General features: G+C 47.7%; 1 protein-coding gene across 3 annotated transcripts in view; it reads right to left on the bottom strand.

The window, feature by feature from the left end:
* The window catches only part of KBTBD2 (kelch repeat and BTB domain containing 2), an 80,988-nt gene extending 56,381 nt beyond the window's left edge, over positions 1-24,607 (bottom strand). Inside the window, exon 1 of one of the 3 annotated variants that reach the window (XM_029589794.1) lies at positions 24,072-24,607. The gene's annotated coding sequence lies outside the window, so the exon portion shown is untranslated. The remainder of the gene's footprint in view (positions 1-24,071) is intronic. The other 2 variants (XM_029589791.1, XM_029589792.1) reach the window with 2 other exon arrangements.
* Positions 24,608-25,080: the final 473 nt, after the last annotated feature.

Raw genomic sequence — 25,080 nt, 5'->3', positions numbered from 1 at the left:
GGGCACTGGAGATTCGCCCCATTTGTTGGCTTTCTCCAATTCGCTCCTGAACAAGAGATCCTTTAAGGGGATTCTCATGAGATTTGCTTTAGATAATCACTTCTGCAGACCAAATTCGTAGCCATAGTTGTCTTCTGGCTGCTACTACCGAGGCAACGCCTCTGGCTGAGGTGCGCACTAGGTCTGAGCTTGCGTCAGTGAGGAAGGATGCCACAGATTCCATTGTCTCTCCGGCCGTATTTGCAACTCTAGAGAGGAGTAAGCAAGCACATGCCACCAGGGTGCTGCAGGAAACAATCTGCAATGTCATTGCTATTGTGAAGGCCTGTTTAAGGATGGACTCCAATCGTCTGTCCTTCAGTACCACTCTCCTCCCTCAACGGGAATCGTTGTTCGCTTTGAGATTGCACAGACAATAGCGTCCACTTTTGGGAAAGCAGGTGCTCCTTGGCCGCAGGTTCCAGGGGGTATAGTGCTTGCAAGGACCCCCCCCCCCCCCCCCTTTGAAGCTGGCCTCCAGGGCATTCCATGTCAATCAGTTCCTGGATGGCTTCCAACATAGGAAAGTAGCATGAGGCCTTACGAAGGGACCTCAAGATAGTTCTTCTTTGGTTCCGCCATAGGGTCAGTGCCCGGAATGCCCAGCGTCTTTGGAGTCTGAGCAACAAAGGCTGGTGATTCGTCCTTGTGGAAGAAGCGAAGCATAGTTGCATCCCTGGAGGGATTTCTACTTCTTCCAGGGAGTCACTCATCACTGAGGTGTCTGGGCCCTTAATAGGGAAATTCTTGGTTAGACTAGGCCTGTCTCGAGGGATCAGAGTAGTGCTGGGAAGGTCTTCCAGCCTGGGTTGAGCCTGGTCCACAGCGGGGGCTGTTTGCAGCCCTTTGAAGAATTCCACCCAGGAGAAGGTCCCTGGGTCCATGTTGATCACAGGGGAGGGGGGTGGAGTAGGGGTCCCAGAGGTGTCGTCCTGTGGGGAGGCAGTGTTGAGATACGTAGGTCTGGGGAGCAAACACTGGTAGCTCCGGACCCCTCCGACAGTGGGATTCCGTTCCCCTGGGAATCTTCGCACTGCAGGCACAGGCAGGACTCCAATTCAGTCTGCGCAGCTCTTAAGTGGCAGGCTGTGCGAAGAGAGAGTGCCTTCTGGCCTTCTTAGATGCCGGTGCCATTGAATCTATGTCTAGGCGCACAAGTTACACTGCGTGCGAGAATTTGTGCAGGGCCGTGGTTAGGCGCATGGCTCGAAGTGGGCGTGGTCCTGTTGTGCACACCACTGCGCGCACAGCTATGTATGCAACTATAGGATGCACGCAAGTTATGCGCATCAGCCGCCAGAAGATCCTGCGCATACCGCCGAGGGGAAGGGAAGATGGCGCAAACGACCCCCGCGTGTAAGATGGCACACACACCCCCCGCCCAAGGGTCTCCGCATGTGTGGACCCTTGCACTGGATCGGGGCCTAGCCTAACCAAGGCTACTCAACCAGATTGGTGCTCCCTTTAACTTGCTGGAAGCAGAGTCGGTACAGCGATCAGAATTCTGAATGTAAAGTTTCTTTCTTACCTGGTCTCATCGCTTACCGCATCAAACGGTCTCCAGCTGTGGGGGGGGGGGGGGGGGGGGGTTACCTTCACCGCCATGCTCGGATGTGCACCTGCAGCCTTTAAGCCACTCTGGGGGCTAAGTCCCCGCTGGGACCAAGGCATACCTCTGAGGGATATCTGAGATCACCTCAGGAATTCTCGACTGGGGGAGGGACCCTTAGGTTTCACCGCAGGAGAGCGGGGCTCGATAGTCTTGAAGGTAGATTTTCTTTCTTTGTTGTAATTACTAACACTATTCTAGTGTGTGGGATAGTGTCCGCATCTGCTGTGGAGACTGAGAAATACTGAAGTGCTAAGCTTGCTGCACAGGTATATGTAGAGTGAGGTCAGCTTTGAAATCTGCCTCAGTCTCCCATCTGCTATCAGGAGAGCACAATACCCATTGGTCCCGAGTCCATCTGGCTACACACTAGGAAACAGAGATTGTAAAGTATGGGTGAATTAGTGGGTTTGGCTGGGCAGACAAGATAGGTTATATATTCTGCCATCACATTTGTGTTTCTAAACTTCAGGGAAACAAGAGAAACAGTAGCTACAGAAACAAAAACATTGTATCCTGTACAAAGATGGAAATGTAATCTGACCATCATCAGAATCCTAGCATTTTCCTTATTAGTAGAGCATATGTTTTCCCTATTAAAAGCTTTGTTACTTTTGCACAAATTGTCATGTCAAAATTGTCATGTACAAATTGTCATGTCAAAATCTTCTGTAAATAGAAAAAACTGAAAGGTACAACTGCAAAGGTTTAAAAAAAAAAAAAAAGAAGTGCTCAACAAGCATGGACATTGTTTAAATACACACAATCCTAGAGGCGCAGTCCAGATATATTCCACGCATTAAGAAAGGTGGAAGGAAGGCAAAATGATTACAAGGTTTAAAAGGTGAGGTGAAAGGCTATTTTAACCAAAAAAACATCTTACAAAAATTGGAAGAAGGATCCATCTGAAGAAAATAGGATAAAACATAAGCATTGTCAAGTTAAGTGTAAAACATTGATAAGACAGGCGAAGAAAAAATTTGAAATGAAGTTGGCCATAGAGGCAAAAACTCATAATAAAAACTTTAAATATATCCGAAGCAAGAAACCTGTGAGTGAGTCGGCTGGACCATTAGATGACAAAGGGGTTAAAGGGACTCTTAGGGAAGATAAAGCCATTGCAGAAAGACAATGAATTCTTTGCTTCCATGTTTACTATTAAGAATGTTGGGGAGATACCAGTTCCAGAGATGGTTTTCAAGGGTGATGAGTCAGATAAAGTGAACCAAAATCACTGAACTGGGAAGATATAGTAGGCTGGATTGACAAACTAAAGAGTAGCAAATCACCTGGACCAGATGGTATGCATCCTAGGGTACTAAAGGAACTAAAAAATGAAATTTCTTATCTATTAGTTAAAATTTGTAACCTATCATTAAAATCATCCATTGTACCTGAAGACTGGCTAATTTAACCAATATTTAAAAAGGGCTCCAGGGATGATTCGGGTAACTATAGACCAGTGAGCCTGACTTCAGAGCCGGGAAAAATAGTGGAAACTATTCTAAAGATCAAAATCATAGAGCATATAGAAAGACATGGTTTAATGGAACACAGTCAACATGGATTTACCCAAGGGAAGTCTTGCCTCACAAATCTGCTTCATTTTTTTTTTGAAGGGGTTAATAAACATGTGGATAAAGGTGAACCGATAGATGTAGTGTATTTGGATTTTCAGAAGGCATTTGACAAAGTCCCTCATGAAAGGCTTCTAAGAAAACTATTTATTTATTTATTTTTAATTTTTATATACCGGAATTCCTGTATGCAATACAAATCAATCCGGTTTACAAGTAACGAAAGGTTGCCCTGGTCTGGGAGGTTAGACTGGGGTTTTTTACATAGAACTAAAGAGTCATGGAATAGGAGGCGATGTCCTTTCGTGGATTACAAACTGGTTAAGACAGGAAACGGTAGGATTAAATGGAGAAATTACTTACCTGATAATTGTTTTCCTTAGTGTAGACAGATGGACTCAGAACCAGTGGGTTATGTGCTCTTCTGCTAGCAGATGGGAGACAGTCAGATTTCAAGCTGACGTCACCCTAGATATACCCCTGCAGTGACCCCAGCTCTTCAGTATGCTCTTCAAAAAGCCATTGTGGATATATATATATATATATTTGCTTAAATGATTTCAAAAAAACTGGAGACTGCCAGTGCACTCAACCAATTAATACCAACACCCAACAAACTGCGGGTGTCTTGAACTAGGGGTAGCCAACAGCTTACCCGAATTTGCTTAATCTCTAGGTTCGCTTCCGGACGTTCTCCTTCTCTGGGGCAGCCGTGGGCGGGATACTGAGTCCATCTGTCTACACTAAAGAAAACGAAATTCAGGTAAGAAACTTCTCCATTTCTTAGCGTGTAGCCAGATGGACTTAGGACCAGTGGGATGTACAAAAGCTACTCCCGGACATGGCAGGAGGCTGCCCGTGGCCCACGTAGTACTGCCCTTGCGAAAGCTGCATCTTCACGGGCTTGAACATCAAGGTGGTAGAACCTGGAGAAGGTGTGTAGGGTGGACCATGTCACCACCCGACAGATCTCGACGGGCGACCGTAGCTTGGTTTCTGTCCAAGATACTGCCTGAGCCCTAGTAGAATAAGCCTTAACCTGTATGGGTAAGGGCTTTCCTGCCTCTATGTAGGCCACCTTGATTACTTCCTTGATCCACAAGCGATCCGTTTTCTGCACCGGTTCCGATCTTTCCAGGTATCGCACCAGGAGTCTGCCAATATTTAGATAGCGAAGGCGGCGTGAGTCTTCAGAATCCTTATGTTCATCCGGAGACTGTAGGGAGATGGCTTGGTTCAAATGAAACTCGGAAACCACTTTTGGTAGAAAGGAGGGGATGGTGCGCAGCTGTATGGTTCCAGGAATGAACCTAAGGAACGATTCCAGACAGGACAGTGCCTGTAGTTCGGAGATGAGACGAGCTGAACATATTGCCACCAGGAATACAGTCTTCAATGTTAACAGGTGTAGTGACAGACCTTGTGTTGGTCTGAAGGAAGCCCCTGCTAGGAAGTCTAATACAAGATTGAGGTTCCATAGGAACACCAGCCACTTTAAGGATGGCCGAAGTTGCTTAACCCCTTTTAGGAAACTGGTTAAATCCGGATGAGCTGATAGACTGATTCCATTCACTTCGGCTCTAAAAAGCAGGAGAGGGCTGCTACTTGGACCTTGAGGGAGTTGAGTGACAACCCGTTCTTCATACCATTCTGTAGGAACTCCAGAATCATGGGGATCTTGGCCGTCCACGGGAGTATCCCGTGGTCCTCACACCAGGCTTCGAATATTCTCCAGATCCGTATGCATGCCAGAGATGTCAAGAACTTGCACGCGCGGAGCAGGGTGTCAATCACGGCCTTCGAGTAACCGCGCTTCTTCAGGCGAGTCCTCTCAAGGGCCAGACCGTAAGAGAGAATGGAGATGGATCTTCGTGAAATTGGGCCCTGCTGGAGAAGGTCCCTGTATGGAGGTAGGCACAGAGGGCTCCCCACAAGGAGTCTTTGCACGTCTGCGTACCATGGGCGTCTTGGCCAATCCGGGGCCACTAGTAGAATTAGTCCCCTGTGGTGCTCTTATCTTGCAGATAACCTTGCCCAGTAGAGGCCATGGGGGGGGGGGGGGGGGGGGGGGGCGTATAGTAAGTCTTCCTCTGGCCAGGTCTGGATGAGAGCATCAATCCCTTAGGAGTGTGGCTCTCGTCTGTGGCTGAAGAACCTGGGGACTTGGGCACAGAGAGGTAGCCAGTAGGTCCATGGCTGGGAGGCCCCAGCGATTTACTATCAGTTGGAAGGCTGTGGTTGACGGCGTCCATTCCCCAGGATCCAGGCTCTCTCTGCTGAGATGTTGTCTTTTCCTGCAATGTGGGAGGCAGGAGATCCCTTGTAGGTTTATCTCTGCCCATGTCATGAGGGTCTATCTCCAGAGACACATGCAGGCTCCCGGTTCCTCCCTGGCAGTTGATGTAGGCAACCATTGTAGCATTGTCAGACATTACTCAAATCGCTTTGCCTCAGAATCTGTGGCTGAATCGCAGGCACGCTAGTCTGACTGCTCGATCTTCCAGGCGGTTTATGTTCCATCCCGCCTCTTCCTTGCTCCATTGTCCTTGGGCCATCAGTTCCCGACAGTGGGCTCCCCACCCTCGTAGGCTAGCATCCGTGGTGAGCACAATCCAGTTTGGTGGGGATAGGCTTACTCCTCTGCTTAGGTGATCTTCCTGTAGCACCACTGAAGCTGAGAACGTACCTCTGCTGGTAGTTGGATGTGAATTGTAGTACTGGGAAAGTGAGTTCCAACGTGACAGTAAGGAGCTCTGGAGTGGTCGCATGTGAGCCCTTGCCCGCGGAATGACCTCCAGGATTGATGCCATGATCCCGAGGACTTGAAGGTAGTCCCATACCTTGGGGCGTGCACTGGTCATCAATCATTGTAATTGTTCCATCAGTTTCCTTCTCGGGGGAGGGAGGAAGACTGTTCTGTTTGGTGTCGAAACAGGCCCCCAGGTACTCGAGACTGAGGGGACTGCAGGCTGCACTTGACAGTGTTCACGACCCAACCGAGATCCTGCAGTAGGTCTTGACTCTGCTGGTCACCCTGTCTGCTCTCTTCTGAAGACTTTGCCCTGATCAGCCATTTGTCCAAGTAAGGGTGTACTAAGATCCCTTCCTTCCTCAATGGTGCTGCCACGACCACCATAATTTTGGAAAATGTTCTGGGGGCGGTTGCTAGGCCGAAGGGTAACGCTCGGAACTGGTAATGCTGACCCAGTATTGCAAAGCATAGAAAACGCTGGTGATCTTGATGGACTGGAATGTGAAGGTAGGCTTGGAGAGGTCCAGGGAGGTTAGGAACTCTCCTGGTTGTACTGCCATTATTACAGGGCGTAGAGTCTCCATGCGGAAGTTATTATCCGCAAATGACTGTTGACGTTCTTGAGATCCAAGATGGGTTGGAATGATCCATCTTTCTCGGGGATGATAAAATAGATGGAATAGCGCCCTGTATTTTGTTGGGGCATTGGAACCGGAGTTATTGCCTTCAGACTGAGTAGTCTTGTCAGAGTGGCTTCCACTGCCAGTCTCGTGGTGTGGGAGTAGCAGGCTGACGACATAAATTTGTCCAGAAGGATGCTGCAGAACTCCAGAGAGTAATCTTCTCAAATGATGTTTAGTTCCCACTTGTCTGACCTGATCGCAACCCATCAATGATAGGGGGTCAACTTTTCCCTCTTCCTGTGGATGGGTCGTCCCATTCTCATTGGGGAGTATGGCTAGAGCCTGCCCCTCTCTTGGTTTGTCAGTTCCGAAAGGGCCGAGACCTTCCTGAGGGGTGAGGTGCCTGGAACTGCGAGTTCCTGTAGGGGCAAAAGCGTTGAGAGCCTCTGTCCCTAGTTCTTCTGGGGGAGGGGCACTGGGATCTGATACCCATGTCCTCTGGTAGCCGAGGCACTGGAGATTCGCCCCACTTGCTGGCTAACTTCTCCAATTTGCTTCCGAATAAGAGAGATCCTTTAAAAGGCATCCTTGTGAGATTCACTTTAGAAATCGCATCAGCAGACCAATTTAACAACCATAACTGTCTTTTGTCTACCACTACTGAAGCTGCTCCTCTGGAAAAACTAAAGAGGTTAGGGCTGTTCAGCTTGGAAAAGAGATGGCTGAGAGGGGATATGATAGAGGTTTTTAAAAGCATGAGGGGTCTTGAACGAGTAGATGTAAATCTGTTAATTACACTTTTGGATAATAGGACTAGGGGGCACGCCCTGAAGTTAGCATGTAGCACATTTAAGACTAAGCGGAGAAAGTTCTTTTTCACTCAACGCAATTAAACTCTGGAATTTGTTGCCAGGGGATGTGGTTAGTACAGATAGTGTAGCTGGGTTTAAAAAAGGTTTGGATAAGTTCTCGTCGGAGAAGTCCATTACCTATTAATCAAGTTGGTTAGGACTGTGTTGTGTGGGAATAGGGTGAACGGGGCCCCTTTTATAAGTACGGTTTGTTCAGCCACCATTGTATGTCCCTTATTTCTGGGGTTAAGGATAACTTCCCATGATAATGGCTGAGAATGTTGTCGCCATTGCCACTTGAGACGGCACATGTGCAGTCTGGTGCTTGGCACTGTGTGAATGGCGGCCATGTGACCCAAGACTGTTAGTACCTGACGGCGAGTGAGTGGCTTGGAGGGATTGTAGGAGCTGTCTAACAACAAGCCTCCTTTTGTCCAGGAGAAAAAAAAAAAAAAAAAAACTGTTCCTCGTGCCCAATCAAGCTCCTATGAAGTGTAGCATTTGAGAGGGCTGAAGGTGCGACTTTTCGTAATTGACAATGAGCCCCAATCTGTGTGGACAGTGGAATATGTCCTGCAGATAAAGTTTGAGTGCCTCTGGGCTGGAGGCCACTATGAGCCAATCGTCCAGATAAGGAAATATCTTGATGCCCTTCTGGCGAAGAAACGCCACCGCTTTTTAAACACCCTGGGTGCTGCCGAGAGGCCAAACGGCAGGACCCTGCATTGGTAGTGTTGAACTTTGAAGTGGAAGGATAGGTAACGCCAGGAATCCTGGTGCATAGGAATGTGTGTATACGCAGCCTTCAGATCGATTGAACACATCCAATCTTTGTGTTGCAGGAAAGGAAGAATGGTTTTCAGGGAGACCATTTTGAATTTCTCTGAGTAAATACTTGAGTTCTCAGAGATCTAGAATGGGGCATAGAGATCCCGACTTCTTGGGAATTAGGAAGTATGGGGAGTAGAACCCCATAGAGTGGGAGGAAGGAGAAATGCGATGTATCGCCTGTTGTAAGAGCGAAGCTATTTCTATTCCCAAATGATGTCGATTCAACATTCTCCCTCTGGTGAAATTCGATGGAAGTGGAGGATATGTTGTAAATTGGAGGTTGTAACTGTGTCAAATTATATCCAGTACGCATCGATCTGTGGTTATCTCCCACTCTTGGATGTGCGCTTTTATTCTTCCCGCTGTGAAATGAGGTCGTGGAGGTGGGTGAGCAACTCCTAAAAAGAGGAAGGAGCCTTGGGAGTCGGGGCAGGTTGTTGTCCCTGAGGTCTTTGAGCATGAGGACAACCCCTTTGGTTATGCAGCTGCTGTTATGCTGCTTGCAGTGGTAGTTGTTATGGCTGTGGCCGGTAAGAAGCGCATGGACGATATGGTCGACAGGTGAACAACTGTCTGCAAGACTGTGCGTAGAACCGCCTGGACGAAGCCACATAGGTTTGAGGATGCATTAGACTCTGAACTGCCACCGACTGCTCTTTTAATTGGACCACAGTCTCTTGAAACTGGGTCCCGAAGAGGTTGTCACCTTTACATGGCTGAGATCTAGCACGGATGGCGCTAGATCTCAGCCATACAATTGCCGAAGCCAACGCTCGCAATGACATTTCGAACGCCTCATAAACAGTTCGTAATAAGTGCCTAGTTCCCTCCTCCATATTCTGGATGGGCTGTGGAAACAGGTTAGATGGGTCAGGTAATGGCAGTTGATGCTTTAACCTTTGCAGGCACTCATGCAAATACTGCACGATATAGAACTGATGGTGATTAATTCTTGTCGTCAGCATGGCTGCTTGGAATGAACGTTTTGTAAATTCATTTAAGCATCGGTACTCCTTACTGGGGGGAGTGGCGGAATGTAACCACGTTTTCTTTGCCCGGTGTAACGCCGACTCCACCACAATGGAAGCATGCGGTAACTGAGGCACTGAATAGTAAGGGGATGGTTTCATCTTGTATTTGAGATCTGTCTTTCGGGAGACTGCCTGGATCGCCAATGGAGTCTCCCATGACTTTTCCAGTATGCCATCAAGAACCTTATGAGATGGGAGTGAGGTAGGCTCCGATGGAAGATCAAATATCTTTAAGAGATCTAATGTCTCCACCCTGGGATCCGGAACTTTCTGTACCTCAAGATGAAGCACAGATCCAAGTTTTTCTAGAAATTTGGGGTATGTCATGTCTTCTGGCAGGGAGTAAGGCTCCACCAGTTCATCCGGGGGGGGGGGGGGGGGGGGGGGGGCGGAAGGATATCCTGTAGAAGTATCTGGAGATGTTGGTGGACACGTTGGTGTAAGTGTTGGAGAAGCAGGTGCAGATGTTTTTTCATTGCCGAGGTTGCGGCGACGGTATATCTGGTACCGGAGACTTAGGCCTGTCAGGAAACAGAACTGAGATAGGCTCCGGTGATGGAGGTCTCGTGCTTGGTGCCGAGGGGGGTAGTATGAATGTAGCTTACAGACTCGAAAAATCCCAAGAGAGCTTCAGAAAGTTGCATGAATGCTTGGCGGGTCTCAGAAGGCATTGCTCGTTTTTGGGGTGGATTTTCACCTCGTGGTGGAAGTGCCGCCTCCAGGATATTAGAGTCCGGTGGTGGACGAGAGTGTTTTTTAGCATGCAATTCCCGTCTTGTGACCTGTTTGTCCTTGAAAGGTTCCTGCAGACTCTGGGCGGAATTACGCCACTTATAAGTGTCCGAGAGGTCTGAAAAACCTGAACCGAGGAGGCTGATGAATCCGAGGAGTGAGACAGGACTCTTACCCACTCTGCATCAGATCCCGTTAGTGATTCATTTTCTGACAACTAGTGGGATTGGGTAGTGTGAGTCGACTGCGTCGTTCCCACTCCTGGTGATGGAGTACGGTGTTGGACAGAGGAATCTTGGTAAGAAGCTGTCTTTCACTGTTTTTCAGCCTGTGGTAGGGGTTGCGCCCCTCTTCAGGGGCTGCTTCGTGTGCTTCATCGAATGTGTCGACGCTGTTGATATTTGCGTCGACAATCTCATGGAGTGCACTGGAGAAGTGAGACTGCGCATATGCTCCGAATCCAAGGAAGTCTGCGCTAATTGCATTGGCACCGCTGGTCTGCATCATGAGCGTTGCTGACTTCGAGGTAGACGCATGTGGCGTCGGCCTCGACTCCTTAATAGTCTACGCCGATGTTTTCTGCTTCAATTTGGCGTGACGACGACATGACTCCTCGTGCGTCGAATGCCTTGTCTTTCCATGTGCTTTGGTGTGTCGATGCACTCTGCTCCCCAATGGCCGTCAAAGCCCGAGTGCACAGCGGACGACTAGTCGACGCAGGTTCACATTCCCGAGTGCTGGCTCTATTTTTTTTAGGCCTAGCACCTCTCTCACCTCCAAGCCTGGAGGAAGTCTGCTCCCTCGACATGCTTTGAGGGGGAGTGATTTTGCAGGCCCCGGGGAGGAGTGAGCTTCCAAATTTGGGGGGGGGGGGGGGGGGGGGGGCGGTGTACAAACCTCTCTTCGCTGCTCTCAGGCCCTGGATTTTTTCTGCTCGCTGTCTGCTCGCCCTTGGGGACATCTTACCCCAGTGCTGACAAGTGTCCTGCTGGTGATCTGGGACCAGACACCGGTAGCATCGGTCGTGGTCGTCTGTTATGGACATTATCTTCCCACAGGAGCAGGGTTTAAAACCCGATGGGCAGGGCATTTTCTCTCTTTTGATACTAATGAAAAAACGCTGAAGAAACACCGATCCAAAAATCAAAGTTGAGGAGACTGAAGCTCCACGTGCGTTCCCACGCGTGGAAAAAACAGGCTGAGGAGATTGTCTTCCTGCGCAGCCTCAGACAAACTTCTGAAATCAACTTTGAAGCTCCACCTCCCGGGCCTGATTGACAGTTCCCATGACAGCATGGCTAATTCAGCCCTATCAGCGGGAAATAGAAGGACTAGGAGGAATTCCAGGAAGTTAGCAAGTAGCACGTTTAAGACTATTCGGAGAAATTTCTCACTCAACGCACAAAAAAGCTCTAGAATTTGTTGCCAGAGGATGTTAGTGCAGTTAGTGTAGCTGGGTTCAAAAAAGGTTTGTATAAGTTACTGGAGGAGAAGTCCATTAACTGCTATTTGGGTGTTTGGGTAATTGCCAGATTTGGCCTCTGTTGGAAACAGGATGCTGGGCTTGATGGACCCTTGGTCTGACCCAGCATGGCAATTTTTTATGTTATGTACTTTGGAGAAATCTGAATGAGAGGGATTTGTGAGAAAAATGTTCTGAAAGACAGTACTAGGAAGCAAACATTCTCACCCTAACAAGGGGAGTCAGACCCTTGGGTGTCCAGTTCTCAGGCATCAGAAAAAAAAAAAATCCAGGTACACATCCTCTTCCCATGATCCTGCCTGGGTCTTGGCCTTTTGGCTGAGAGGTTACCCATCCAGGTTGGATAACAGCAAAATGACTGACCATGAGCTTAGCGGAGCTAAAAATCACTAAAAGCTGAGACTGCAGAGTGCTTGAATCATTAAATGCTAAACAAGGCATGTGCTTAATGCTTCTGTAAACCCTAGCCAGGAAAAGCCCTCCCACTCAGGCAGAGGAACTGAAGGACACCGGAAGATCGGGAGGTGATCCTGAGTCCAGATTGAGCAGTGCCCCTGGAGACTGTGGACCCCAGCAGAAGATCAGGTGGTGACCTTGGGTCCCCCTTGACCAAGGGGACTCCAGCAGTAGATTGAGTAGTCCCTCCAGAGGATGTGGACCCCAGTGTTAGCATGGACCTTTCAGCAGAAGCAGCACAGAGGCGATGACAAGTGGTTTAGATACAATGGACCCCCCAAGCCAACACTGCCCACCAGCCCAGTTTAATATTTTCACATGGGTGAGACGGGGAAAAAGGGGGAGGATAACAGCACTTAAGCGGGAACTTGAGGTTCTTTCTATTCTATATGGTGGTATACTGTGGAGGCCAACAATCCCCTGCTGAACTTGAACATGAGATGGTGATACTTGCGAATGTAAGGATGAGAATAGATTTGTTATAATTGCAGAATTTATATTTGTATATTTGATATCCTCATGATGTTTTTGTGTTTTCATTGTAAGGAATAGGAGGACACCTTTCGGCAGTGATTGCCCGCAGCTAGAATTTCTGAAGGTTGAGGTGTCCAAGAACCTTGCGATTGCTGAGGAGGCAATCTCTGAGAAAGTTCTTCCTGTAAATGTGATTTTTTTTTTTTTGAGCGAGAAGGAAGTCCCGAGCACTCTGACTGTCCACTTTGTGAGGAAGCTGAACTAATGGAAAGCTGTTTTGGTGTGGAAACCCATGGAGGATGTGATAAGATATCCAAGATAGGGTCCCTTTCAAGTTGAGATTTAGATGGAGATCTTGTGTTTCTCTGTTTGGACGATGCATGCATCGCTAGGCATTCCTCCTGTGCCGAAGAGACTGAGTGATAGTACGAATGCATTGATGCCTCATGTTTGGTGGGACCGGTGTGTGTCGAGGAGTGCTTCAGCTTGTGAGCGCTTAATGGTGTTGTGTCATGCGATTTTGGTGTGGTATCTGGCACAGACTGTCCCTTCAGCTCCTGCGTCGTGCGCAGAGTATTCTGCGGCGCAGACGGCACACCTGAGTCGGGTTCTTGCATGGCTTGTCCGGACTTTACCTTTTCACTATCAGAGTTGAAGCGGTATTTCTTGGGCCTTGGCTCTGCAGAAGAGAATCTTTTAGGCATGTTTTGAGACTTCACCTACAAGTCCGGGGATGATTGGATGGAATGTCCCAGAGTGGGAGCATAAAACCTTGACGCCAGTGAGTGATTCTCCTTAAGGATGGAAATCTTTGCAGCCCTTTGTCTTTGGGTTTTAGGGGACATGCGTCCAAATCCCTACATGACACTTGGGCATGGTCTGGGCCCAAGCAGATATAACCATAATTGTGACCATCAGTGCCAGACATTGTGTGTCCGCACTGACAATACTTAAAAGCCCGTTTTGTTTTTTTAGGCCATTATAGCATTGAAAAGTGTTGTTTCAAGTTGCTAACTCAAGTCAAAAAAAAATCTCTGAAGAGAATATGAAGAAAAATGTCCATGCCCGAGCGTGGAAAAAATGTAGCTGAAGAAGAGTGACCATGCACTGCGCATGGGAAGTGCCGTGCATGCACGACACAAAAGACTTTGAATCTTGAAGAAAGTGTCTGCTTGAGTGTGCTGGTGACATCACCCAAATAGTAGGGCTAATTCAGCCTGCTTATCGACAGAAAACCTTGCTACAGGCTGCTTCCATCAAAAGAGTGCTAACAAGCACAATAATTCTGTTGGCAACAAAGCCTTTTTTCTATTTTTAAATTTAACCTATGAAGGGCACCCTGGAACAATAGGCCATAGGAGAGAAAAAAGTTGGGTTCTGCACTTCAAACAAATTCTGGCAGACAGACTGGCCAAACCTACTATCAGGGTGTCCATCCCTGTCCAAACAATAGTGTGATGTGAATGAGTGAAAAAAATCCACATTCCTCCATGGGGAATGATCACAGGTAAGCCACCAAGGTTACCAATGCTCAGATAGTGAGCATTGTCAGGGCCCACCAGAATCAGCCCCACTTGAAGATGCAATCAGCTAGACAATCTGTTTGGCAATGTCAATCTTCAGTTTGCGTCAAGAAAAAGCTCAGATGACTTTCTATGGGCTTCAGCTAGAAGGCCAAGGCTCTCTTGCAGTCCAAACTGTGCAGTTTTTTTCACCTTGGAGGACATGTGGCATGGGAAAAAAAAATGTTACACTGATTGATTGGTTAAAATAGAATTGCAACACTTAACTTAGGCAGAAACTTAAGATGCATGCATAAGACCACCCTATCATGATAAAATTTGGTATAAGGTGGATAAGTTACTAGAGCCTGGAGTTCACCGACCCTGCACTTCAAAACAAAACAACCTTCCAGATCAGGTACTTAGGTTGAAACGTGCTGTGGCTCAAAAGGAGCTTTCATCAACTGGGACATGAAGACAAAGTCCCAAGACACAGCAGGAGGCTTCAAATGAAGCAGGCCCCGCATAAACAGGGCAGAGAAAGGCTCACCATCTATATGGCGATTGTGGGAATCAACCGCACTAAGGTGAATGCTTATGGAGTTGGCCCCGAATCCAGACAGACAAATGTAGTGAAACAAGCAGCTTTTCTGTGGAGCAGGAGAAAGGATCCAGGGTCTTTTGCTCACACCACACAGCAAATGAGAAGTTACTACTTAACTGATAAGTTTCCTTTAGGACAGTCAGATGAATCCAGAACAAGTGGGTTATGCATCTCTACCAGCAGATGGAGACTGAGCAAACTGAAGTCACAGTATATACACCCCTCCAGTGACGTCAGCCTGCCAGTATTCTCTTCAAAAGCAACTGTAGACAGACTAGCAAAATGATTAAAAACAGATAACTATTTCAATTCTAAGCCAACAGGCAACACTAAGCTCAGACAAGAATGTATTAACACTAGTCTAGGGACTGGACCAACATTTATCAGTAACCCTGTAACACATAACTATGCAAGAGGACCATAATACAATCATCCAGCAGCCAAGGGAGGGAAGCTGGATTCATCAGGCTATCCTAAAGAAAAGGAAACTTATCAGGTAAGTAGTAATTTCTAAATTTCTTAGTGTCTAGTCAGATGAATCCAGAACAAGTAGGATGTACCCAAGCTACTCCAGAATAGAGTGGGAGGCTGCCCATGGTCCTGTGTGTCCTCCCGGGCTTGCCCATCCAGGCGATAATACCTAGAAAAAGCGTGTAACGAAGACCATGTCTCAGCTTGTTGACAGGAGACAATGTTGCTTCTACCCATGACACTACCTGAGTCCTAGTGGAATGAGCCCTGACCTGACTAGGTAATGGCTTCCCAGTATCAATGTATGCAGCCGTGATTACCTCCTTAATCCAGAAAGCTATTGTAGCCCACGAGGCCGCCTCTCCCTGCCTAATACCACCGTGAAGTACAAACAGGCGATCCGTCTTCCAGAAAGGCTTAGTAACCTCCAGATACCCGACAATGTGCCTCCTGACATCAAGAGTTGCAACAGACTATACTCCTCTACATCTCTCTCTGTCCAGAGATGGCAGGGAGATGGATTGATTCAAGTGAAAGTCAGTGACCTCCTTTGGTAAAAAAAGAAGGAACAGTATGCAGCTGTACTGCCCCTGAAGTCATCTGGAGGAATGGCTCCCGGCAAGACAAGGCCTGCAGTTTGGAAACCCTACATGCAGAACAAATTACCACAAGAAACGCCGTTTAAGGTCAGTAACCGCGAGATCAGTTTACACAGTCTAAACATAGGACCCACTAAGAAATTCAATACTAAATTAAGACTCCATAAAAGGCAGTGGAAAACAGAGGAGGATGAAGATGTTTTACTCCTTTTAGGAAACAGGCCACATCAGGATGAGCTGACAGGGAACAACCATTCACCTAACTCCTGAAACAGGCGAGAGTCGCTACTTGTACCTTTAAGGAATTGAGGACCAAGCCTTTACTCAAGCCATCCTGCAGAAATTCCAAAATGAACGGGATCTTGACCAAACAAGGAAGAGTACCTCAATCCTCACACCAGGCCTCAAGACACTCACCAAACCTGTACATAGGCCAATGAAGTGGAGAACTTTCTAGCTCTCAGCAAGGTAGAAATCACTGCCGCAGAGTATCCATGCTTCAGCAAGCTAGCCCTTTCAAGAGCCATACCGTAAGATAAAGTCAAATTGGATCTTCATGAAGAACAGGTCCGCTCCACAGCAGGTTGCTGTGCACTGGAAGTCGAAAGGGGCAAGTCCACCAGGAACCTCTGCAGATCCGCATACCATGGTCTCGTGGGTCAGTCTAGAGCAACCAAGAACACCATCCCTCTGTGGCACGCGATCCTTTGAACCAATTTGCCCAACATGGGCCATGGAGTAAAGGCATACAGTAACCTGTCTTCTGGCCACTCCTGCACAAGGGCATCAATCCCCAATGATTTTGGATCTCTCCTATGACTGAAGAATTGCAGAACTTTCTCATTGCGAGAAGTCACCAGCAGGTCTAGAAATGGGAGACCCCAGCGATCCAGATTCAGGTGAAATGCGTCATCTGACAATGCCCATTCTCCTAGATCCATGCTTTCCATGCTGAGAAAGTCTGCTCTTACATTGTCTTTTCTTGCTATGTACAAGGCTGAGATCATTTGCATATGTACTTAGGCCCATGCCATAAGCTGATCTATTTCCTGTGACACTTGTTGGCTCTTTGTTTCTCCGTCTGACATAAGCAACAGTCGTTGCATTGTCTGGCATTATTTGGACCGATTGACCCTGCAGTCTGTCGCCAAACTGCAAGTATACCAACCAACCCTGGCTTCCAGCTGATTGATGTTCCAGAGAGACTCTTCTGCATTTCAGCGCTCTTGCACTGTCAAGCTCCTGACAGTGTGTTCCGTACTAGCCATTCCGTTGGTGCTAGGGAAACTCCCTTGCTTAGATGATTCACCTATGGCCACCACTGCAGTTGGGAGGAGACCTCCATTGGGAGGTGGAGCTGAATTGAATACAGTTAAGACTGCGGGTTCCACTGAGACAGCAGGGAGCGCTGGAGAGGACACACATGTGCCCTCGCCCACGGTACCATTTCCAGTGTTGCAGCCATTAAACCAATTACTTGCAGGTAGGACCATACGATCGGGTGCAAAGTGTTCATAAACAGACTAGCTGTGCTACCTTCTGAAAACAAGCTTCTGGCAGGAAAATCTTGCCCTGCTTCATGTCAAACTGAACCCAGAGGTATTCCAATGACTGAGCAGGCTGAAGACTGCTCTTGGCCAGGTTCACCACCCAGCCGAGCTCCTGCAACAGGGAAATCACCTTGCGGATTACCAGGCTGCTCTCTTCAAGCGACTTGGCTCGAATCAGCTAGTCATCCAAATATGAGTGAACCAGGATCCCATCCTCTCTCAACTCTGCCACAACTACCACCATTACTTTGAAAAAGGTCCTGGGAACGGTGGCCAGACCAAAGGGCAGCGCTTGAAACTGATAATGGCGTCCCAGAACTGCAAACTGCAGACAACATTCTAGCCAGATGGGAATGTGAAAATATGCCTCGGGGAGGTCCAGAGAGGTCAGAAAATTCCCCCCGCCATTATAACAGAGCGCAAAGTTTCCATGGGAAAATACTATACTCGCAGACTGTTGACACCTTTGAGATCCAGGATGGGACTAAAAGAGCCCTCTTTCTTGAGTACAATAAAATAAATGGAATATCACCCTATATTTTCTTGAGAAGTGGGCAGTGGAACCACAGCTCTCCTTGAAGCTAAAGTAACTAGGCACATTATCAAAATCTACTTCTCAACATCCAGGAAGTAAGTGACAGAGACTGGACCTTGAGAGGGGACTTCCTACCCTGACCCAGAGTGACAAGATCTGTGGAAGTCCCCAGTTTAGTCAGTTCCCTGATGGGCATCTCCCAAAGCAGCAGAAACCAGATCTGTCTTAACCAAAAAGGGGACTACAAAAATCATGGTCCCCCTGTCCTCTGAGCTTCAAAAGAGTTTTTGACACTAGTGGAATATGTGAATCAGCAGTCCCCTGCCACAATTCAGAGCAAAGGCATCCAAGACTAGTTTGCCACATGCCCACTTTCTAGAAGAGAAGAGTGCGATTCTCTTATTTGAAGAGGATGCACACAGATCCAACATCTGTGTACCCCAGTGGTGGAAGATCCAATTCGCTATTCCTTGGTCAACGGACTGCTCGTGGGGTTCTAAGGACAGACAGTCTATCCATAAGGCTATTCTTCATAAACACCTCGCTCTGAGCACCATCCCGAGATATGGCAAAGCCCCACATCTGTACGGTCTCATGACAAGCAATACAATGCCATACCTCCCTGCTTTTTGATGTGGTACATCACAACTTATTTTTCCACCTGGACAAAAAGTTTTTTGTATGGCTGATCTCTTGAGCCTCTAGAACAGGGGTGGGCAGTTCCGGTCCTCGAGGGCCACAAACCAGTCTGGTTTTCAGGATATCCCTAATGAATATGCATGAGAATATGCAGAGAATACAATACAAAACACTTTGCATCATACATAAATTAATACATAGCGAAAAAGCAGAATGGCTTAACACAGCCCTCTGCGTACATGTACCAAACAGAAACCTAAGATCAGCGAATAAAGCACTCCTTACTATCCCATCAATTAAGACAGCAAGACTAACTCAAGTAAGAGAGAGAGCACTATCTTTGGCAGGACCAACACTGTGGAACACCATGCCACTAGAGTTAAGGTTGCAAAAAGACAACAAAACCTTCAGAAAAGGCTTAAAAACTTGGCTTTTCAAGCAAGCCTACCAAACAGAGGAGGGGAAACAGTGAGGCAGGCGAAGTGAGAGGTATGAACGAATAAAGTATGTAGCCATATTTCTAGCTGTTTCTACTCTACCTTCTCGTTCCTCACCAATTCTAACTTATAAAGTTAGAATTGTTTTTTAAACTGATAACTCCTGGACAGTATTGTATCACAAATCAAGTATTTCACTAAGAAAACTATGTACCGAATCAAAATTACGGCACGTGTGTAAATTAATAGATCTCAGCATCTTTATTTTATGTGCCCTATTGCAAACCGTTGTGACGGACCCCTTCTTAACGACGGTATAGAAAAGTTTTAAATAAATAAATAAAATGAGAGAGATTTGCATGCAAATCTATGTCATGCATATTCATTAGGATATCCTAAAACCTCGACAGGTTTGTGGCCCTCGAGGACTGGAATTCCCACCCCTGCTCTAGAACATGTGTGTCCAACTCCAGTCCGAGGGCCGCAAACAGATCTGATTTTCAGAGTAACCCTAATGAATTTGCATGCAGATCTGTCTCATGTATATTCATTAGAGAGAGCCTAAAAACCAGACTGGTTTGTGGCCCTCGAGCACCGGAGTTGGACAACCCTGCTCTAGAACATACTGGATTGTCCGAAGTCTCAGGAAATATATCTGTGGAGATTTTTCCTGAGCTAGCCCTGGGTCCAAAGCCCTTCCACATGAGCTCCCCAGCCCAGGTGGGATGCATCTATCTTAAGGACAATTTATAAACAGAGAAATTTGGAAAGTGATCCCCCTCAGACTGGAATTGTCACACCACCACGACAGGGAGTCACTGAGCAGTCTTGTCATCTGGATGTGGTGTCAGTGGTCTTGAGTGGCTTGCAGCCACTGAGATCTCAAGGTCCACTGGACTCTCTTCATTTAGAGATGTGCCATGGGAGCAACATGTACAGTTGATGCTAAGAGGCCCAACAGCCTCAATATCACCCATGCTGATGTCTGATGATTCTTTTGTATCTCTTCCACTGCAGACATCAAGGGCAGCAGCCCTTTGTTGTAGAAGGCAGTCTTAACAAGTCATGTCTTGACATAGTTCTGATAAACTCCAATTGAAACAGGCTCAACTGAGACTTGGGGTAGTTGACAAACCCTGGTAACTCCAATACCCAGATGGTCAGATGCACTCTTAACCAGACAATCATACAGATAGAAATACATAGGCATCACCAATGTGTGCAAGTGTGTCACCACTACAGCTAGGCATTCTGGAAAGAAGCTCAGGGTAGACACTAGCCCAAAAGGCAGAACACAGTACTGGAAATGACTGTCTCCCACCACCAATCCGAGATATTTCTTGTGACAGTGAAAATTTCTGTGCAAGTGTAAGCATCCTTGAGATTGATGGAGCATAGCAGTCCACTTTTTGAAGGAAAGATTAAAGTGCCCAGGATAACTATCTTGAACTTTTCTCTTCTGATGAATCTGTACAAGGCTCTTAGGTCTAGGATGGGACAAAGTCCTGTTTTCTTTGCAATCAGGAAATACGGAGTAAAACGCCACCCTCTGTCTTGGTGGGACAGGCTCAATCACACTGGCCATTAAGGAGGAGGAAAGCTCCATGCCAAGACATTCCCAATGCAAGTAACCCCCAACTGGGGTCCAGGGATCAATTTAGCAGGAGACTTGATAGATTTAATCTGTACTCTTCTTCTATGCTGAGGACCCACGTTTGAAGTTACACTGGACCAGCAGTTTACACAAAACTGCAATCTCCCTCAGACCAGGTGGTCTTCCGGCATGGGTACTGAGATACTGGCCATGTTCTCTGCAATCAAGTCAAAACTCTGTTGCAGATACTGACTGGGGCTTAGGCACTCTCTGCCGCCTCAGACGAGCACCAGGGGCCTATTATGCAAGGGATCAAGAGATTTGAGGAAAGCACCTTGAGTGGAAAATGTACCTTCGCTGCCCAAGTCTTGGATACCTCCTGGAGGAAGAGGCCAGGTCTTGAGTGCCAACAGAGAGCTGTTAGCACATTGTGTGATCTCTCATCTGCACTACCACAACCTTCACTCCATCTTTGAAGAGATTCTCCCCATATACAGCATGTAAGCAAGTCTTTTCTCCACTCCTGGTCAGAGAAGTAAGGTCCATAGCCAGGCAAGTCTATAGGCTCAAATCCCTACAGCAGACACTCCTGATGCAGTCTCAAACACATTGAAGGATGAATGGACCGTGTTTTCTGTGTTCTAATCCTTTGTCCACTAGTGACTGGAGGAAATATTGCTGTTTTTGAGGTAGCTGCTTGGCTGTCCTCCTTGTACTTGCTTCAGCACGGCCCATAGAGCATTGATAGGAAGCTATGCAGACGTTGAACATAGCACCCTAAACCCCCAGTGAAGCTTCCTCACTGAAGGAGCAGGAGATTAACAGCAGGGTGGGCATCAGCATCAGATCCAGCACAAGCACCTTGCCTCCAAGCATCCAAAGGGAACGGAGCAAAGGATTAAGATTAGATGGCACCTGCCTCAATGCCCTTACACAGAGGCTTCTCCAAGGCCTGCTGATCTTTGTATCCAACCATTTCTCAAAGACTACCGATACTAACACTGACTGGGAAGCAGGAGAGGTGCCCACATCCTCCTTGGAACCTGAGAGGTTGATCGGCAGCAGACACCTGTACTGATGGAAGGTGTCAAGTCCCTGGTCTGCTAAGAGGATGAGCTCTCTTTGCCATGAGATCACATAGGAGGGGGTTCTTGGCATGCTCAAGACCATTCCTGCTCCCAGCATCAGGAACCAATAGACAGCTATGTTTCATCTCCCTTGACGCTGGTGTGGAAAAGGCAGAACTTAACACCTTCTATCAGGAAGAGACAGGCTGAAGCCTGCCTCCAGGTTCCCCATCAGCCAACACCACCGAGGGAATAGATGATCACCCGATACCAATAATGCTCCTTCCAACGATGCAGCGCCAAGGTCTTTCGACGTTGAAAGATCTGTCTTCCAGTGCCTGAAATGCTTTTCCATGAGTTCCAGTCAGGATCAGCATCCTTTTGGGTTCATGACAACATATCGGACACCCATGGACACCATATGATGCCCCCAGGCACAGGATACATCTATCATGGGAGTCCATGGCACCTGCTAGACATATTCAGCTGAAACAAAAAGGAATGCAAAAAGCCATGACCAGAGGGCTCCATGGGGGGGAAAAAAAAAGGCTGAAGGAACTAGAGTGAATGTGTGGCATAATGGCACAAAAGGGCATGCCCAGTAGGCATAATCAAAGCTCTAGACATTTTTACATAAGTTTTCTGTGCCAAGCTTCATGGGATGATGTCAAGCCATGTGAGGGCTGCCATCTTGCTTGCACTCAGAACAGGTGTTAACTTCCTCACGTACATTTACATACCACTCTGGAAGTTTCCTAATCCTGACTCCTCCTCCTCTTGCTACTGTGGATAAAAGTCTGCAGAAAATAGGGTTTTGCACATACTTTTTGCATGCCCAACCGTTTACCAATTCTCAAAGTGCCACTCATACAGCAAAGATTAATGCAATGAAGTTACTTTGAAAATCAAGCCCTGTATATGCAAAGTTTTGTTAACACTTTGGGAGTCATTTTGCAATTGCCTTCATAGATTAAAAGTCAATTACTACAGACTTTACACTTTGAAAATTATCCCACTAAAACTACCAGCATGCAAAAGCAACTGATGTCTCCAACCCCACACCTGGGAACACCAGTATAGCATGCACATACAAGCACTATGTTCGTACTTGTACACACATATTGAGCAAGGAATTTTGCAAAAGCTCATTTCATTGAGTAAAGCAATTTTACCCATAGAAATATCTTTGAAAATAATCCTCCAAGGATTTGTTTTAATTTCAAAATTAAAATGTGTTTGATGCACAACCACTACACAAGTTTGTATGTTTTAATACATTAGCAAAAATACAATTATTGAAGATATTTAGTCTTTATTTGATCTTTTGAACATTAGGCTACTTTTGGGTTTAAGATCCCCCCACTTTTTCTCCTGGTTACTTGAGTTACACACCCTGTTTAAAACCTGGCAGCACTGCAAGTAGGAAATGCCAACTCACTAGACTTGAACCTACTTACAATGTGGAACAGATGAGAGTAGGCCTCAATCATTCAGTTAGTTATTTGGGGGGGGGGGGGGGGGGTAGAGTAAGGCAGGTGGTAGAGGCAGGAAAAGATTAGGAAAGAAAAACAGAGAGGGTGGTGGTGACAAGGGTCAAGAAAGATAGGAAGCATTATAAAAGAGGAACTGGGAGAAGAGACAGAATGGGAAAGAAGACAGGAGTGGGTGAAAGAGAAAATGTGAGAATACCTAGGAAGCGCTGAGAAAAAAGAGGGAACAGTGGAGAAAATGCCACGCTCTCTTTTGGTCGTAGTGCTCACCGGTATATAACCTGGAAACAAATTAGGAGGTATACTGCCAAGGGGCATCAGTGAAACGCCACCTGCCAAGAAAGATCATGTCCCACCCCAGCTTTACCTAATAAGGGTGCCAAAAGGAATCCCACATCCTGTTACATTTCCCTCACACCATTTTGTTAAACTGTCAAAAAAAAAAAAAAAGTCCTATGGTAGCACAAACAGTTTGGGAGAGCAACAAGGGGAGGGGGTGTTATACCCCCCCCCCCACCGCTCCTGGCTGGTGTTGAGTCGCACCCATCATCCACCACTATGACCTCCTGGCCCTTTGCGACTAAGCAAAACAGACACTAAGCGGCAACCACAATGCCGACTCCCCCTCCCGCTCTACGCAGCGAGGGGGAAACCGCTGCCGAACTACGGATCAGTTCTTCAAACACTCCGCAGCCCTCCCCCGTGACCCCTGCAACCGAGTCAGGCACACAGCGACTCGGAAGCTCGGGATACGAAACGGCTGAGAGGGCGCAGCGGGCCACGGACAGGGCGAACCCGGGCTGTTTCCTCCCGGCTCCTGCCGCAGTGCCGCCCAGTCCCCGTCCCCCCCCCCCAGCTGGTTTTCACCCCACAACAGCCCCATCACACCTCCATCCTCAGGCCCGGAGAAAAGGAAAGGGGGGGTGGGGGGGGGGGGAGTTAAGTACGTCCAAAACAGAAAGCAATATGCACACAAACAAGAGAGCCCCGGCTGGGGGCGAGGGTAAAAATGAAGGAAGAGAGCGCGAGCGCACGTCACCAGACCTGGCCTCCATCTCTGTCTCCCGCCCCTCCTAGACGCGCACAGAGAGAGAGAGAAGTCCCCAACCCATCCCTTTTACTCACCGGCATTGCACGGCGCGCGCTCAAAAAGAGGAACTCCTGCCCAGGATTCCTTTCCCCCACTGCACCGCTCACCTCTGCCAAGCTCCGGTCTCTCTTTCTCACCGTAACTTGAGCAACCGGCTACTGTACCGGAAAAAGGTGGGTGGCAGCAGTTCCCCCCCCTTCTATATGCGCGCTCAGTCTTGTTCCTTGGGAGGGGAGGGGGGGAGTCTTATGTTCTTTGCCGCCGCTCTTCCCCGCCTTTATCGGCCGCGCTCGCGCTCAGACACACTCGGAACTGCGCAGCTGCTGCGGCAGGAACTCCCCCACGGGGGCGCGCATCCAGGCCTCCGTTTTCCAGCCTAAGGCAAAGAACGCCGCCGCCGCGCGGGCACGAAGCAACCGCCGCCTTGCTGGCTTTCAGAAACTTAACGGCCGCGGCGCCCGCTGGACGAGCTCCTCCTGCAGGCGCTCCTTCGTCTTTTCCATCTTCTCCCCGTTACCAGCGCCCCGCCGGAAACCCAGTAACAAAATTGGGACGGCGCAGCCGCAGTGTGGGAGGATAGAAAAGAAAACTCTGAAAAAAAAAAATTAAAAGGTGTTGAGTTCTAGTTATGGCGGTGGCTGGTTAGGGCGGGCGAGAAGGACGAAGCGGGGGAGGATTGCGTCTAGTAGGCGCTACACTGACAAGCCAGAAAAAAAGTGGAGGAGGGGAGAGGAGGCTGGCTGATGACCTTTTTTGTAATTTCCCTTCCTAGTCTTCATCGTTTGTTCAGTGCATGGTAGCAATCAGTACCAGCCCATGCAGAACGGGCACAAAAAAGTTGATTAACGCCTACCTAGCATGATTGGATTGGTCAAATCCCAGAACTATAGCCTACTTTTCTTTTTGGTTGGGTACTTTTTTTTTACGTTATGAATCCCAGAGATGTGTTGTGTGTGAGTTTTACTCCAGCCTGCAAAAGTTTCTTCGACAGCTAGCACCTATCATAACATTGTTATACGTTGACTTTCCAGTACAGAAAAATAC

Source organism: Rhinatrema bivittatum, chromosome 2, assembly GCF_901001135.1.
Source record: "Rhinatrema bivittatum chromosome 2, aRhiBiv1.1, whole genome shotgun sequence".
NCBI lineage: Eukaryota > Metazoa > Chordata > Amphibia > Gymnophiona > Rhinatrematidae > Rhinatrema > Rhinatrema bivittatum.
The sequence above is the reverse complement of the archived record's forward strand: the minus strand, read 5'-3'. Positions and strand labels throughout refer to the sequence as shown.